This window comes from Podarcis liolepis (assembly GCF_965112155.1).
Source record: "Podarcis liolepis genome assembly, chromosome: 10".
Classification (NCBI taxonomy): Eukaryota; Metazoa; Chordata; class Lepidosauria; order Squamata; family Lacertidae; genus Podarcis; species Podarcis liolepis.
Window position 1 is genome coordinate 35,668,802 of NC_139562.1, and position 17,376 is coordinate 35,686,177.

General features: G+C 43.1%; 1 protein-coding gene across 2 annotated transcripts in view; it reads left to right on the top strand.

Moving 5' to 3' along the window:
* The first annotated feature begins 976 nt into the window (after window positions 1-976).
* Window positions 977-17,376, top strand: part of CDK17 (cyclin dependent kinase 17) — a 71,655-nt gene continuing 55,255 nt past the window's right edge. Inside the window, exon 1 of one of the 2 annotated variants that reach the window (XM_083462925.1) lies at window positions 977-1,746. The gene's annotated coding sequence lies outside the window, so the exon portion shown is untranslated. Of the gene's footprint in view, window positions 1,747-2,066; window positions 2,370-17,376 lie in introns of those variants that run through there. The other variant, XM_083462927.1, reaches the window with a different exon arrangement.

The following is a 17,376-nucleotide window of genomic DNA, read 5'->3' on the forward strand; positions in this document are numbered from 1 at the left end:
TGTTAAGTGCACCAGCTGCTACTTTTCCTGAGTCAGTCTTATTTTGCAACAGGTATCCATGCCTTGGTCACTTTACATTTAGACTATTGTAACATGCTATGGTCTATGTGAAGTTACCCTTGAAGAACACCTGGAAACTTCAACTGGTGCCAGAAGCAACAACTAGGCACTGTCTAACTGGTGCCTGGTACTCTGATATTGAAAGAAACTGTACTGGTTGCCAATTGTTTTCCAGGCTTAATTCAATGTATTGTTTATAACCTCTATAGCCCTAAACAGATTAGGACCTGGTTATCTAAGGGGTGGCCTATCTATTATTTTCCTATCCAGTTATTAAGAACTGCAGGAGGCCTTTTTGAGGATACCCACCCACACTGAGAAGCCTAAGTGTGCATGAGTGGTCTTTCTCCCATGTTGCTCTCAAATTGTGGAGTATGCTTCCTCCGGAGCTACAATTGGTCTCCACTCTTTTTGCTTTTGGAAAAGGTGTCAAGACACAGCTTTTTAAATTTGACATTTTAAAGATCTTGTTTGTTATGTTTTTGCATGGTGTTTTTAAAAATGTTTTTACTGTTTTTAATCTATTGTACACTGCCATGGTGCTTCACAGAAAAGGAGTATAAAAGTATTTGAAATAAGTAAAATCTGAGTAGAGTTCTAATAGTTTTTGTAGCATTGTGGTGGTGGTGGAGCTACCTTGCTCCATTTTCGCACCGTGGCAACACCACAGTGTGATGCAGCTGTTGTTGGTACTCTCATGGCATAGTTTGGAGGAACTTCCTGTAGAAATCACGAGAATCAACGATGAGATATGCTTCTGATCCAGGTTTCTGCCCCACCATGACCACCCAGTACCTTGATTTTCATGGCGTACTCCATGAAGGATGTGAATGACAGCGCATTTGAGTGCCTTAAAGTAAAAACAAAATAGGAAAGAAGAAAGAAAAGAAGGAAGGAAGGAGCAGCTATTCCCCCCCCTCCCGCCCGGGACAGGTAAGAAGCCTGATGGTAAATAAGCACCGTTGGCACATAAGGTTTAAGAATAAATAAAACACGGCAGCAGGAGCGCAACCTGAATGCCTCAGCCCTAGCAACGGAGAGGGGAGGGCAGCGAGGAAGCGCCTTCCCTCCGCGCTCGCGTTAACAGTCCCGAGGAGAGAGGCGAGCGGAGAGCGGCGCACCCTCGCCGCTCCTCCCGCCGCTGCTCCACGCGCGCCTTGGAGTCGGATAGGCTTGGCGACGCGGAACACTGAGGGAGGCCGCGCCTGCAGCTCCCTCGCCGGCCGCTAGCTGTCGCGCTGGCTCCGGTCTGTGCTGCTGCTCGCTCTCGTCAGAGCTCTCTGCTGCTGCTGCCTCCGTCGCGCTCGCTCCCCATTTGGCGAGCGGAGTCGGCCCAGCAGCATCCGGAGTCGCACCGCGGCGCAGCAAAGGAAGTAGCGCGGCGGCGGCGGTGGTGAGGAGCGAACCCCCGGGGAGCAGCCATGTTGGCTGGCGGGATGCCGTGACTCTCCTGCGCCGGGAAGGGAAGGCGCCCGCGGAGGCCCTCCCGCGGCACCAGGCAGCGCAGCGAACAGGAAGCGGCTCCTAGGCGGCGGCGTTGGCACTAGTGGGCGGGGGGCTCGGCTACCGAGAAGGAGGCGGCGGCGGCGGCTGCAGCGTGCCCAGAAGGAGGGAGCCGAGGGCAGGGCGAGAGCCGCCCCCAAGTCCCGGAGCGGCAGAGACCCGCTGCTGCTGCTGCTGCTTCTGGTGAGTTGGGGGCGCTCCTCATTGTCTCCGGTGCGCGCGGGTCAAGGGCCTGGCGGGGAGATCAGCGGGGTGGGGAGGCGCCGCGGAGGTGTGGGGCGATGGGGTGAGCAGATCTCGGTCGGGGGAAGGGGAGGGAAGCCCGCCTGGTGGGGAAGAGCAAGCCCGTTTCCCCCCCAGATCCCTCGACTGTCTCTCATCAGATCCAAAACACCTACGTCTAGATACGGAAGGGGGACTTGGGATCTGTGACTTTCTGCCTCTTTCCCTCCACCCGCTCCAGGATGGACAGGGAGAGAGGGATAAAGTCCGGACTGCGACTGCGTGGGAGGGATGGGACGTGGTGGCGATGTTTTGGGGTCGCCTCCTGTGCGCTCGGATCTCCCCAGGAGGGATTTCAGGGTTCGGATTCTCCCACTCTCTCTCTCCCACCCACCCGATCCCGGGTTCTCCTGCATTTCCGGGCTGCGCATCTTATCTGTCAAGGACTGCCCCAGAGGGGGCTTGGTGGCTTTTGCTGGCGCACGGCTTTTCTGGTGTCGGTGTGTCAGCTGTGAAAAGCTGTGCAGATAAAGGCAAGAGGGGGTTATCACGACACGGAAGGATTAAGCATTGCTCTCTTCTTTGTGAGTGTTGCGGGGGGGGGGGGGCGGCGGGGAGGCCGCTGGAAAAGGAGGAGGGAAAAGGTCTGGGGTGGTTTTTTTTTTAATAGTCTGCCCCCTTAGCTTAGGCCCCGTGAACAAAATGGGATGGATGCCCTGATATTGTGCATTTCCTGAGATCCAACTCTCAGGATGGTCGCGGTGTTTGTTTCCCGACCATTGCTCTATATACGTATGATCTCCTGCAGCAGTGGCACATTCTGTCATTCTCTTAACATTCCTCGGGTTCCTCGCCCTTTCCCCCCTTTCTCTCTGTCTCCTCCCACTTCTGTCCCGGAGCGCTTTTTAAATGACAGGATATACGAAACACTTACTGACCCTGAACCTCGGTGACCTCACTCTAGCCAGCAATCCCCCCTTCCTCTCCAGGATCTGTAATGTCACATATTCAGTGTGAGTAAAATAGCCTGTTCTGCAAGAACAGTGGAGCCTACTTAGTATGAATCACCATTTGAGATTATGTAGAAAACATCACACTGTAGGGTTTTTAGAAACGGATTAGCTTCTTTCTGCTCTTTGGCTGGCCTTGAGCGCCTGCTTATTCTTTTTATTGTAACAGTTTGGGCAGCAGCAGAGAATGTTCAAGTTCTTTAAAACTCAGTTGGCGTCTTGTTTATATCAGCTGTATGCCAGTGTTCTAAAGACCTTAAGGATAATTAAAGTAAGGGAGAAACTAGAGCCAGATATTTCTATTCAGAATTATTTCTCCTTAGTTGTGTAGTGCACTCAAACTAAAATGAAAGTGTGAGTATGTGTATGCGAATGTGAACATATGCTTGTGCATATTTGAATGCGTATATCTGGAATTATGCATAGATTGCATTCCACTGTTGTAATGAATGCATAATGGATTGATCTGCTGTTCCTTAAAATGGAAAGTTAAGTGCTTTTTAAATGGGTTGTAATCCTTAGCTTTGAGTTGATTTTGTTCCTTGGTATGTTTGCCGTCTTAAAAGGGGCAGTTCTAAATTTAATTTCTGTTGCACTGGTGATATTATGATAAAATGGGAATTTCCTTCCTATTTTATTAAGGCAACAGATACTACCCAGTGATATGGATAAAAATAAACTTGTTCACAGCAGATTTTTTTTAGGGGTATACCTAAAAAAGTGTGGTAAGTGTAACATAAGGGTTTGCTAATTAGGAAGCTACGATTGGCTGGCCAGCTGCAACACCCCATTGAGTATACACCCCTATAGGCAACCCCAAGTTCACTTAAATAATAAAATTACTTGAGTGTAACAAGCTTAGTACCTGAACTTCTTGGCCGAACAGAAACCTGAACTTGCCTTCTGCGTGTCAAAGCTGCAACTTCTATTCACTGCAGCATGCTGGCCCCCTGCCATACTGTATTTCAGTTTAGCTGCAGTATGAAACTTGCAAAAGATTTTGGGCTAGATGACTGAAGAACGTCTCTCTCCTTCTGCAAAAGAAGATTAATGATTAAGAAAGACTGAAGATTCCAAGCTGTCTAGCAAGGCAAGCACAGTGCTTAACCCCAAATGTGAAAACTGAATAACTGTCACAACTCTACTACTACTAGTTCAAGTCCTGCACTTGTTTAGGGTAAAAATAAGTAAAAAGGTGGAATGAGGGTGTGGATTGTTCACTGATCTTCCAGCACAACCCAAAGCATGTTTATTCAGTGAGGCCTACTTCCTAGCAATTCATTTGGATTGCTATCTTTGTCTGTTCTCTTGAAATGAGAAAAAGGTTATGATGTATGAGGGGTGCTATGGAGAATATCACTTTTATTGAAATTGATGGCAAAGATCCAGACAACAGAGGATCAGGGACTTAATACAGTATGTCTCTTCTAGAAGCAAGCAGATTAGAATCTTTGGAGTATCTGATATCGCTTTCAATATGATGGCTAAAGTTAATGGCTTCAGTTGAATTGCTTTCTTGCTTGTTTTCACAAATATTTCCATTGATTTCTGAGTGTGCTAGTACTGGATTTCTGACTTCATGGCAGTTATTGCATGATAATCTTCTGCACGATCATTTCTTTGGTGTTACATGTCTGTTTTTCCATGCCTGTAACTGAAATACAGTACGAAGCATCTGTGAAAAACAGCAAGCAGTGCTCATGCCTGAGCATTTCATATTTAAAATTCCTCAAGGAGTAAAATAAAAGAACCATTGAGAACCAGAAGAAATATTTGCTGTGTTATTTTTAGAAAATAGTTTGCCTATTTTTCCTTCATTCAAAATATGGTAGCCTTGAATATTAACAGAGTTTGCGGATTCACTGAGCAGATACCTCAACTTCTAAAATTATACAGTGAATTGTATTTTTGGTCATTAATTCACAGTGCAACACTATATATGTTGACTTAGAAGTAGGCCAGGTAAACATCGCTAAATAGAATGAAAAGTACATGTGAGCATACTTTATATTTAACAGATGCTGCTTCATTTTATAGAATATCTGGGTCTGCTTTTGATTTTGACTGATCTGTGCCATGTGCTGATACATATAGCATTAGCAGCCCTTCCAGTTTCCAAAACCTGCCTTCTCCAGAACTTTCATATAATTGATCCCTGTTTCCTCTGCTTCCCCTACCTAGCTCTCTCTGTTGGTGTGAACGTCTGTCTTCTACTTTCCTTTGGCCTCCTAAAGGATTCTTGTGTACATTTGTCACCTTCCCTTGCAGATATGTTATGTGCCTCGATAAATCCAGTATAGCATACATCTTGCTAGGAGGTGGGATGACCAATGTCTAGATAATGAAAATATTGTAGCTTTATTCTTCTCCCTACATGGAGATGCTAGGGATTGACTCTGGGACTCTGTGCACGTAAAGCACATGCTCTATAGCCTGTCCTCAAAGAAGAAAACTTTTGAGAACCTTGTTTTATTTTTATACAGTATTTAGAAAAATATTTATAAAATGCTATTTCGTAAAAAAAAATGAGAGAAAAGAATCAAAGCAGTTTACAACAAAAACACATAGAAAAGGTCCCAGCAGGCATATAAAAGTTAAAGCAGAAAAAAACTTAACATGTTTAAAATACAGTATTAAGAAGAGTGTCCAGTAGTCCAGTACTGTAATACACTGTTTTATAGTGTTTATTAGAAAGATTAGATAATATGGAATTCTTTCTTCAGTATGATCCATTTATACTTTATATTGTAGTGTTTGTGCTTCTTTAGCGAGCCACTGTGGTATGGTGGTTAGAGTGTCTGACTAAGAGCTGAGAGACCAGGGTTCGAATCCCCACTTTGCCATGAAGCACACTGGGCTAGTTACGGCCTCTCAGCCTAACCTATCTCACAGGTTTATTGTGGGAATTATATGAGGAGGGCCAGGAGGTGATATGCAAGCAAAGCAAGAAAGCAAGCAATAAATGAATGAATGAAGGAAGGAAGGAATGAATGAATGAATGACAAACTTTCGAGCATTGTGCAGTTTGCCCAAGTATATTATTCATTTGCAATGGAGTATTTGTGCTGTAATTGCTTTTCATTGCCCAACAACAACACAAATATGAGAGTAAAAATGGAAGGAATAGGATAGTACCCATTTAGAACCTGATAAGGGAAAAGAAAAACTATGTTGTTATTTCTAACTTGGGAGACCAATATGGCTCTGCTCTTCAGTTCCTATAGCGCATAAAAAGGAATCAAAGCAGCGCAACCATAAGAAGAATATACATGTGGAATTATGGTAGCTATACTTAATTGGGCCTAAAATCCATGCAATTACTATTTTATTGGAGGATTTAAAAAACATGGTTTTTAAATTGTTTCTGAACCTTTAACGAGATGGCGGATTAATGATTGGGGTTCGTTCTAGACCAGCACATGTTTGCGTTGCCCTTAAGATTGCTAATTTGTAGGAATTACATAATTTTGCTTTTCCGCTTCTCATTTAAATTAACTGGAATATATAACTCTGCTTCTTAATATACAGTGGTACCTCGGTTTAAGAACAGTCCTGTTTATGAACAATTCGGTTTACAATCTCCGCAAACCAGAAGTAGTGTCCTGGTTTGCTAACGGAATCCAAACGGTGGAAGGGCACTGCCGGCAGGAGGCCTCATTAGGGAAAGCATGCCTTGGTTTAAGAACGGTTTTGGTTTAAGAATGGACTTCGTTAAGGGATTAAGTTTGTAAACCGAGGTACCACTGTATATTGCTGCTGAATATGTTTTATGATTAGTTATGATTACATACTTGTAGTTGTTTATAAAGCAGAAGAACTGTTTCTAGGTAGAGGAGTTGATGATGCTTATATATTTCAATTTTGTCAGTGAAAGATTTTGAGGTGATTCTTGTATTTGTTTTGTCCAGCCCAGATTTTTAGTCACCAAATTACAGAGCTTCAGTCATTTCCTTTAAATTTTTGTTTACTGGCAGCACAGGTTTTCTTAATCTAGACACACCCTGAATTTCCTTTATGAACGAATCCACTTTTCAAACATTTTTTTCTGTATATGTTTCCCCCACAAATTTATTTTTCCAGTACAATATGTTCTGCTTTGCGCTTAGAACCTATGTAATGCTCTTTGTTTGGATAAAAACCACACAACGCCCTCATATAATAAGTATCATGAGATAAAATGGTTAATCAAGCCCATTGTAACATAATAATAGCTAGCTTAACACTTTAGAAAGCACTGAGTTTTGCTGCAAATTATTTCCTATGGTATGTATGTTTGTTGCTCTGTAATGGATTTTCCAAATTGGAAGCCACCTCATTTCTTAGCAACATGCTTCTAGTCTTGCTAAGCTTGTTATTATTATTATTTGTTGTTGTTGTTAAAATATCTACACCTCCCTATACCAATAGATCTCAGGGTGGTTCACAACATAAGATTACAATATTAAAAAACAAACAAACTACATAATAAAAATAAGAACAAAGACAACCCAATAATCTCCCCTTTCACAATACATTTAAAAGGGCATTGGATGTCCATCAGCCAAAGGCCTGGTTAAGGAGGAACGTTTTCGCCTGGCACCTAAAGGTGTCTAATGAAGGCACCAGCCAAACCTCCTTGGGGAGAGCGTTCCACAAATGGGGAGCCACTGCAGAAAAGGCCCATTCTCATGTCGCCACCCTCAGGACCCCTCGTGGAGGACGTACCCAAATAAGGGTCTCAGATGGTGATCTCAGGGTCTGGGTAATCTGCCTAGGCTAGGCTTCTCCAACCTGGTGTCCACAACATGGTTTGGACTACAGCTTGTTCCTGTTCATTGACTATATTGGCTGGGGCCGAAAGAAGTTGTAGTCCAGGCTGGTGTAGGGTTTTGCAGTTTTATTCAATGAGTACAGGAGCCCTGGAGGTAACTTAACAAAAAGTCCTTCCAAACCATGGTTGGCAATCTGGGAGCCAGCTTTGGGAATGCACACACCCTTCACACTCTGGCACAAATTGCTCCCATCCTTCTCTTGCCAGTCTTAGTAGCATTTGGTTCATTTGTTGCTGAAGTGAGCACATTTATTACAGTTATATGCTGCCTTTCCTTCAAGGAGGTCAGCACTACTACACCTGCACTGGTGCTAGCCATGCCAGTGGACTGTAGGGAGACTTCCAACACCTTTGCCTCCCCTAATGCCTCCTGCATCTGCCACCAAAGCCAGAAGCTGTGAGTAAGGTCAGCAGCAGTCTATGGAGGAAGCCCTAATATGCAAGGACTTAACATCTGGCTTCTTTGAAGGCTATTTCCAAGCTAGGAAATTCAACTACAGAGTGATAGATTAGAGAGAGAGAGAGCTTTGCCCTTGCCAGTATTTCTTTGTCTTTTTTATTGTATTTTAAATATAAACATGTTCTGATAACTTTAGCATGTATGCAGAGTATTTATTTACTTATTTTATTAAATTTGTATACCACCCGTCATCCGAAGATCTCAAAGCAGTTCACAGCACAAAAATACAAAAAAATTACATAATAAGAACAAGAACAAAAAAACCCCATAACTCCCACATTCCATAATTATGAATACTCCAAATAAATATACAAATAACCAAGGGTTGGTGTAAGTTTCTAACTGTTTATTAAGATGGAATCTGGTGTCTGTTTGTTTTTATTTATAACATATACACCACCCACTTTTATTTTTTTATGTTTTATAAACATAAAAAATATATACTATGGATCTGTACAATATAATTATTAAAACATCATAAAATATAGAAAATTCATTCATTAAGTGAACAACACCCTGTTCAATTAAAGTGTTGGACATGAGTAGAATGTGTGTTTTTATTTAAAATGCATCTGGGTTATTTGTGGGGCATAGGAATTCGTTCATCCCCCCCCCAAAAAAAGTCTGGCGCCCCACAAGGCATGAGGGACAGTGGGCCGGTCCCCTGCCGAAAAAGTCTGCTGACCCCTAGTATAGCCTATTGAATTCAATGGTGCTGACTGTTATGCTAGCACTGCTGTCCTAATTTCTAATGTTCTTTTTACACCACAGCGCTTGTTGTGTTAATGGATCTGTGCCTTTAAAAAATCTATATACCACTAAATTTTAAGCAGCCGGAAAGAACTGTATGCTGGAACACCAACCCAAATTTTGCCACATGAAATTACAGTGCAAAACTCCCATTAGAAAATAACAGGATTTCAAATGGATTTTTTTACCTGGAAGAAGTTAACATGAAAGTTGGTGCTAGACTTTTGTTAGATTCCACTGGACTTCCAGAAGTGGTTTTTTTGTCACGTGAAAGAACACAGAAAATGTGGAAATTAACAAGCAAAACAGGGTTGGGAAAACGGAATAAAGTGCTGCCTGAATGCAGCCGTAGTCTTGATTTTAGGTGTCCCTGGTCTAACACTTCCAGGATATACCAAATTGTCTGCCTTTTCTAAATGACAAAATTTTTGGAGTTCCTTTTTACACTCATCTATAGTTAACATTACAGTACTGCTTATTCATTGTGTGACGTTGATTGGCTATTCTCACAATTAAGTTCTAAGTCTAATCCATGCAAACTGTGTAGTCACTCCTTTCTATCTTTCTTTACTGTGTGTGTGTGTGTGTGTGTGTGTGTGTGTGTGTTTGTAAAGTTAATGAGAGTCACCTCCTGCTGTGAGTCAGCAGGAATGTGGAATTTATTCCAGAGTTCAACAGGGATCAAGATGTGAATCCTGATGCTCTGTTACAGTGCTAGTTTCCTAGTCTTCCACATAAATACCAAAATGAGAATTATGCTCATCTTGGCACTCGTCAGCGTCTCCCACTCTAATACATAATTTTAACATACCTTCTGTCTCTATTCTGCTCCTGTTCATGGTCACGTAAGGGTGTTGTATCTTAGTCTAAGCACAAGTATCCCATTTGCGTTGATGTGAAAACTTGCTTTAGTCTTTCTTTGAAAAAGCTTCAAACCTCTGTTCCCTTTCCTAAGGAAGTTAGGAAAATGAATATCTATTTGAGTTTTCAATTAAACGAAGGGTGAACCCTTTAAAAACAACAGGTCAACACCATTAAGACTATGCAACATGATTAAATAAGCTACCATTAAATAGGAAATTGGAGGTTTGTGTTTGCTGACGGGCCTCAAGCGGGCCTCAAGCCATTTTCCTGGCATCATCAGCAATGGGAGGTTTTTTTTAGGTGAGGGTGTAGACTAGATTTCAGCCCCAAAGGGCCAGGGGCATACAAAGGGGTGTGTGGGCCTCCCCAGGTGCCACCCTGATGGGGGGGTGACAAAATGGTGGGCGGCACTCATCTCTGTGGGGGCTGCAGTGCGCACGAGCCACACGTCTCAGCACCTGCAGGCTCCATGCTGTCCTCCCACTGCCTCCCCCCCGCTGTCCCCCCGTGCCGCACACCCCGTCCCTATGGGCACCATGCACCCCATCCCTATGGGTGCCATGGCCACGTCTTGTTCCTATGGGCGCCACATCTCGTCTCTGTAGGGACAGGGTGCGCCGCAACGCCCATAGGGATGTAATGGGATGCCAAACGCTCTGTTCCATCCCTATGGGCAGTTCACCCTGCCCCTGGGCACTCCGCCCCAGGTGCCCAAGAGACTTCCTCCGCCACTGCAAAGGGCCAGTGGGGGAATGGGACCTTTTTCGGCCTGAATGCTACTTTTCCTTCTAGGCAAACGTCTGGGGGTCACATGCCTCCGTATGGTAGACTTGTCTCTACACACATCCCTCTCTGCCCTCCATCCAGCCAAGCCAGAAGCGTCATCAGAATTCCAGGACACATTCTAACCAAGAAGAACAGCCAAGGAGGACTGGCGAGGGCAGTGGCTGGAAAGTGAGTGTGGCTGGGGGAGAGTCCCAAAGGTCACATAGAGGCCTAGGGGGCTACATTTGGCTCCCAAACATGATGTTCCCCATCAGCATTGCCAGTTGCTTTCTCAGGAGCACCCTTTTGCGACCAAGTTGAGATCTCCTCTCACTGGGTGGGAGAACCTAGGGCAGCTCCATCTGTGACTAAAGCTTTCCCCTTCAGGAAGTCTTTTGATGTGCTGAGAGTCAGAGGGAACCTTTCCATTGTTCTACGATTTGCATAAGCAAGCAAGCAGAAGAAGCTATTTCACACAGTTAAATGGATTGCTTCTCTCCTATGGGTGGTGAATCAGAAAGGGAGATCTGGCTGATTTTCACCCCTCTTCTTAAAGCTCAAATTTTGCAGGTAGAAACACATGTTTCCTCAGTGAGAGCCAGTGTAGTGTAGTACAGTGGTGCCTCGCAAGACGGAAAGAATCCGTTCTGTGATTCTCTTTATCTAGCGGTTTTTTCATCTTGCAAAGCAAGCCCATTGGCGGATTAGCGCTATTAGCGGCTTTTAGCGGCTTATCTGCTGATCGGATCAGCTGATAAGCGGCTTAGCGGCTTAGAAAAAAGGGGGAGGGGAAAAAACCAGCAGGAACTCGCAAGACATTTTCGTCTTGCGAAGCAAGCCCATAGGAAATTCGTTTTGCGAAGCACCTCCAAAACGGAAAACTCTTTCGTCTAGCGAGTTTTCCGTCTTGCGAGGCATTCGTCTTGCGGGGCACCACTGTATAGTGGCTAGAGGCCTGAAGCGAGATGAGTGCCGCACCCCATATTTGTTTTTGACTTTTACCTTACCCTCGTCATGCTGGCCACGTGACCCGGAAGTGTCTGCGGACAGCGCTGGCTCCTGGCCTCTAGAGTGAGATGAGCGCACAACCCTAGAGTCTGTCAAGACTGGCCCGTATGGGCAGGGGTACCTTTACCCTTTACCTTTACTTTACCTTACCTTTACCTAGTACTAGGACCTGGGAGATCAGGGTTCAAATCCCTACTCAGGCATGAAATTCAGTAGGTGTTACTGTCCTATACATGCTTAAATTTAAGTCTCACTGTGCTCTCTGTAACACCTGTTTTGCTGTGGCTGGTTGCATTCCTCCCAATACAGTGGTACCTCAGGTTACATACACTTCAGGTTACATATGCTTCAGGTTACACACTCTGCTAACCCAGAAATAGTGCTTCATCTTAAGAACTTTGCTTCAGGATAAGAACAGAAATATGGTTCCGGTGGCGCGGCAGCAGCAGGAGGTGCCATTAGCTAAAGTGGTGCTTCAGGTTAAGAACAGTTTCAGGTTAAGAACGGACCTCCGGAACAAATTAAGTACTTAACCTGAGGTACCACTGTACCACAATTTGCAATTGTATGGTTTTATGTTTTTATTGCTGTAAATTGGTTTGATTTTTTTTTAAAAAAATGATATAGCAGTATACAAATATTTATAAATAAATTAGCAAACCTTGTATAGCTATTTTAGGAAGGTTTAGCCTATAGAATTTATTTTACATAATTTCGGCCCTGAGGGACTCCTAAGCCAGCTTTGAAATAAATACAAGAAGAAATGCAGAAAAGCACCATCATCATATGAAAACAGTATAGCATTAGTAGTACCCAAAAACATTTTAAAGAGGGAGGTTGTAAATACTTACTGAAAGGCTGTGACCAAACCAGGGAGGCCTGCCTCGGGCAAGAATTCCATAATTGCTGTGCTGCACTGAAAAACCGTAGTGTGCTGTGTATTGCTGACTCATTTTGAAGGCAGGTAACATGGAGCAGGGCATCAGATGTTGACCAGACTGCAGGTAGAGGCAAACATGAGATCAACTGGTGCTTCAGATATTTTTACCCAAACCCATTTAGGTCTTTGGTTGGTCGCCAGTGGAGTTGATATAATTTAGAAGCTACATGCTCTGTGCAGCAAATTCCTCTTGGAAGTTTGGGCACTGTATTTTGGACCAGTTGTTGTTTCCAAACACTTTTCAAGGGCAGTCCTACAAGGAGTGCATTACTGCAGCCTAACCATAGTGTTTTCACAGCAGAGGTGGCAAACCTGTGTATCCATTGCAGTTCCCATTGTACTTGACCATTGGCCATGCTGGGTTGGGCTGATGGGAATTTTGGTCCAACAAAATTTGGGGGCTACAGGTTCCCCACCCCTGGTACCAAGACCTCTATTCACTCGTCACCAGTGAATGGACATTTTATAGAGAATTTCAATCAATTACCCTGTTATAATAACCCTGTTAAGTTCCATTGGACATCTGTGGTACAACACCTCTATACAGTAGTTTGTTTATTAAATTTCTATACCGCTCTTCATTCGAGGATCACAGGGCAGTTTACAGAATAAAAACACAAAAATACATAACATGGTAACTAGCAAAATCAAAACCCTTCAAAGTTTAAAAGGCCATAGATTGTTTAATAAGCCAAAGGCTAATTAAGCCTGAAGTTCTTGCCCTACGCTTGACTGCAGGCATAAGCCATTCTTTCAGCAGGCAACTTTGGGGAAAGGAGATACAGGAACCAAAATAAGCAAGGCAATTCACCCAACGAAGAATCTCTTTTCCTCAGAGAATCTCTGAAGAACCTGAAGGAAGCTGATTGCTGCCCCCCCCCAGAGTTATTCTTTATTTTATTTTTATATTTTTTTCCTATATTTTTAAAGAAAGGGCTCCTGTCATTTGAATCCCAGCCCTTCAGTGGCATGAGAGCATTTGTGCACTTCATGTCCTCAGAAGCAAGACCAGGGTCATAAGTTTCTTAGGAGCTTTGTTCTTTGTAGAACTGATTAGGTGTTTAAGAATGTAGTTAAGATTGTTGGATTTAAAATTTCAAAGTCCACATTATGAAACATTTAATGAAGCAGGCTGTAACATTATTGAGCAAATTGCCGTGATTGACTATCACCCCTCATTAATGGTATTACTGTTCCTAGCAAAGAAAATGAAGCATGGGGGGGAGCAAAGAACTGGACGGAGTGGGTTAAATTTCTTGTTTGTTTAGTGTAGATGTCATTTACTTCCACTAGATTTTTGGGAGGTAACAGTCATTATTAAGTTACATAAATGTAGGGCCTTCAATATGAGTTAACTAGGTTTTTTTTGTATTTTTATTAAAGATTTTCTTGATTTACAGAAGTATGTGTAATGTCTCTCTCTTGTATTTTTTCCATGTAACATTTTTACAAATCAGTTTCATTTGTTGAGACATTAGGAAGAAAGGGGGGAGAGGGGTGGAGGGGGAGGAAGATGGGTGGGGGTGCGTGGCAATGTTTCTATTTTGCTTAATGTATGTAGGGTTTGGTGTCAGCGTTGCTTGTGCAGGTTCTCTGCTGTTCACTTGTGTTCCTTTGGTGGTGAGAGAGGTTGGGGTTGGCCTAGGGTGTGGTTGTTTGTTTGTGATTGGCTGTGGTGATCTTTGTTTTCATGTGTGAGTGGGGTGTGTGTGTGTGTGTGTTTTGGATCAGGTTAGCCATATTGATTTGTATGCTGTTGGTGGATTTTTGTCATTGTCTTGTTGGGCTATGTATGTGATAAAGGGGAGCTATACCGGGAAAGGCGTCTTCTTCTGTTTGTCCCCGTACCAGTTTCAGTTTATTGGTTAATTTTTCTAGTAAGGCTGTTTCCCACACTATTTGGTACCATTGGTCCATGCTTACTCCTGACAGGTCTCTCCAGTGTCTGGTTATGGTGTTTCTGGCTGCTGAAAGTAGGTGGGTTATGAGTTCTTTGTGGTGTAAATGGGCATTGTTGTCTTGGAAGATGTTTAGTAGAGCCAATTCTGGGATGATTTCTAATACTTGCTTAGTTATTTTTCATATTTCTCGTATGGCTGTAATATGAGTTAACTAGTTAATTGGTGCATTGACTTCTTTTGCTAAGCACATAGTTCTGACAGTTGTCTTGAAGATCTGTTTGTTTTTGTTTGTTTTATTTGGGGAGGGGAGGCAGAAAACACTATACAAATTTTACTAAGCTTTTTGGAATCTCTAACCAGTTGCAAAGAATGAAAAGATTAAACAGCTTCACCCAAAATATGTCTTGTGGAAATCAGAAGAAGCTTATTTTGGTAGAATTACAGTAGAAGACAATTACAGTTTGGATTATATGACTGACTGAAAATAGTGCATCACAAAGAAGTGTAACTTTTCCTTCACATATGCTGCAGCACATGCAAGAAGTAAAACGATTTCCATGGCACACTTCCCATCCTCGCTTAATGCACACTGGGCTTGTTACAAATTCATGTCAGGAGTATCAGCATATGATTTATGTTGTGTAAATCATAAATACTTTATTCAGTATTTTCACTGCTCATTTAACAGAATCTTCTGGCAGTACTTGAGAGGGAAACCAATCCCCTGAAGAACTTGCTGCTATCGTCAGCAGTATCTCCTCATTAATGCCGTCTGCAGTCAGGGCTGCACTTTGTCTGCTTGCTTTTGAAATAATGTTTTACATGATGAATAAAGAAGCCTCTGTTTATGTTGTTTCCAAGTATCAGGCTTTTGTGAGAAAGTGAACAAGGGTGGCATGTAAATACGATTAGGCTACTATAACATTTGTGAACTATTTAGCAAAGCTATTTTTCTGTTTCAAAACAGTGTTGTTATAAAGTTGAATGCTTGCAAATAGGGGATATGGTGTGTCTGAGCTTAATGTGCATGCATGAAATTTAATACTGTTCATTTACAAGAAAAAATAATAACCTTCAGTTAAAAGCAATGGCATAAGGTTAGGATGATTTTAAGGCAAGGAATGAAAATCTGAACAATTCTAGTCTTCTGTAGAAACTAGGGTAACCTTAATTCTGTGCTTCAGCTTTTGACAGTAAAAGGAAAGAGACTGTGTTCTATTAACTGTTTATTTCATGTGCTAGTTGAGTGCCCAATCAGTTTCTGAAGTGTCTTGGTTTATTTATTTTCACCACACCATATGATTGGGCTGGCAAAATTATCATGCTGATTGTTCAGAGTAGGAATTGCTCTAACAACAACAACAACAATGTGTTTTTAATAGCTTGTCATAATTACATATTTTAATGGTTAAGAGTTCTTTTCATTCTCTATAGTTTTCAAGTGTTAGGGACTAATGATATAAAATCATGCTGTAGTCAAGTATTTCTAGGCAAAATCATTTTCATTTACATCAGCCGTTGCCAACCTGGTGCCCTCCAACATGATTGTGTACCACCAGGTTGGCAAAGGCTGGTTTACATTAAGATTTCTCTTTCCAATGTACTGGAGCATTCTTTTAGCTGAGATTCATTGACTTTTAGTCTCTTCACCCTGTTTATACAGTTCTCTCCCCCCCCCCCTGGCTACCACTTCTTTCCAAATATGACCCAGTTTCTGTCCTTTCTGCAATTTGCTTAATCCCTAAATGTCCTTTAGGGAAACTTCCTTCACAGGGTAGAAAAATTTTTCTCAGGCCCTGCAAACATACAGATTGATACCTAGCTTACAGTGACAGTGCTTACAAAGTCTAGCCAAAGACCACCATATTTCTACCAGTGTGCCATCTTGCGTTTAGTCTAATCTAGTGTGAGGAAGAACAGCAGTATTCAGAGAACAGCACATGTATTCCCTCTGGTTTTTATTAGTCAGCCGCTAGAACTTCTGAATAATACACCTTGTTATCTGTAATAAATGATCTATTTTGTCAAGATCAAGTACCATGTACATGTCAGGGCAGGCAGGAATCCTTGTGGTGAGCAGAAGAGGCAGGGGGACAGGAGAATGATCCAGGGGAAGGGGCCAATGACTTGTGGGGTTCTGCGCCACCTGTGAGGCAGGAACTAGGGTGGAGGAAGAAGAAGAGTCTGGGCAGTCAGAGCCGGGAGAAAAGGAGTGGGGGCAAAGAGTTGGGAGGAAGACTCAGAGGGGAAAGAAATAGTATCACAGAGAGTTAGGCCATTAGAAACTCCTCCATCCCCTCCAAGGACAAGGAAGGGCTTAAAGCGACAGGAGCAGCTACAGCCGTCACATAGGAGAAGTCGCCGATTGCTTGTGTCTCAGACAAGGCATTTAAGTGAACGTGAAGGGGAGCAGTCGCTCTGCTGCTCCAACTGTCTGAGTCAGAGCACAAGCCTGAAGAAGCAGATGCCTAGCTAGGCAGTCAACAAGCGCGAGGTGTATATTCCTTGCACCTTAGGAGCAGATGTCATCAAGTGTTTTGCCAATAAAGAAGGAAACTTCCAACCACTTGTCCTCATTGGGGCTGGCTGTGCCCGGGACAGTACATAAGGCAACAAGTTTCTAATATGTGGGTATTTCTAGTAATTGAGCCAAATAACTGGAGGAGTTTGACAAATATTAAATTGATGGATACTCAGATGAGCATATACAGAAGTTTTGGATTAAAAACTCTGGCATTATTAAAACATCCTTTTAAAGGGTAGGAGTTGATAACAGACTGTTTTGAGTTGCCCTAAATCATCAGTAAAGTACAGGTAAAGGGACCCCTGTTAGGTCTAGTCGTGGACGACTCTGGGGTTGCGGCGCTCATCTCGCTTTATTGGCCAAGGGAGCCGGCGTACAGCTTCCAGGTCATGTGGCCAGCATGACTAAACCACTTCTGGTGAACCAGAGCAGTGCACAGAAACACCATTTACCTTCCCGCCGGAGCGGTACATATTTATCTACTTGCACTTTGACGTGCTTTCAAACTGCTAGGTTGGCAGGAGCAGGGACCGAGCAACGGGAGCTCACCCCGTGGCGG